This window comes from Pteropus alecto, unplaced genomic scaffold, assembly GCF_000325575.1.
Source record: "Pteropus alecto unplaced genomic scaffold, ASM32557v1 scaffold56, whole genome shotgun sequence".
NCBI classification, from domain to species: Eukaryota; Metazoa; Chordata; class Mammalia; order Chiroptera; family Pteropodidae; genus Pteropus; species Pteropus alecto.
Window position 1 is genome coordinate 851979 of NW_006438871.1, and position 1112 is coordinate 853090.

A 1112-nucleotide genomic window follows, 5' to 3' on the forward strand; every position below is an offset into this window, starting at 1 on the left:
CAGAGGCTATTATATATATGGACACGGGTTTCTGTCCCTTCTGCCCACGGCCCTCATTTGCTGCTTATTTAAGAATATATCCTTCAATGATTTATCCGTTTCTATAGAGGAGAAGGGAGTGACACATAATTTAATTATAATAAATGGGTTGGGTACCTCGACCCTATTCTTCAGAGGCCGAGTCAAAGCGAGATGTGTTTATTTTTTTATTCGTGTGTGTAGGGGGCCCAATTGGCTGCCATTCCAAAGTTACTTTTCCCTCCCTCCTCCGTCCCTCCCCCTGTGCCCCTGTTGGACCCTGGTAGGGGTACGGTGGGGGCAGGGTGCCTCCTCAGCCACCCACCCCCGTTCTTTTAGACAGGCGGCTGCCAATCAATCAGAGAGGGCACAGGGACGTCTCTTCGCTGACAGGCAGCCACATTCTGCAGGAGTCCTCCTCTCCTGGACTCGCGGTCCTCCCCCTCCTCCCTCTCCCTCCTCCTCTGCCCGCTGCCTGCAGCCGGAGAGATGAGAAGCCCTTGTAGTTTTAAATTCAATGTGACAGTTTCGGAAAGAGCGGATGATGAATCTCCTATTATTGGATCAGTCTATTTGCCGCTCAATGTCTCTCTGTAATTGGAGCAACATCACTTTAAAGGTTCACAGAGTACAGCATTTCTGGTGAAAAATCCCCACAACACGCGGTGAATGTTTTAAAGGGAAATCTATTAGTGATTTGCGGAGGGGCGGGAGCCGGCGGCGCGGGAGGCGCGGGCTGGGCCAGCGAGGACCGAAGTGGGGGGTTCGCCAGGGGCCCCTGCCCCACGGCTCCCCGCGCCCGCCCAGCGCGGGCCGCGCCCCTCCCTCCCTGCTGCCCCCCCCCTCCGTCTTGTTGTGACAGTTCCTGATACTGTTTATTGAGGTGCATGTCAGGTATAATTAGCAATCGATATGGAAAACGTTTCCTTGCACCCAGCACGCCTCTGACGTCAGAGCCGATTAGCGCTTCTTATTGGTCCCAAATTCCCCGGGCCGCGGCTAATTATCGGGAGCTTGATGTTGATAAAGTAAAGCGCCGAGCGCGGGCGAAGCATGTGTAGGGCTCCGGGTCCCTGTCTGCGCCGCCGCCGCCG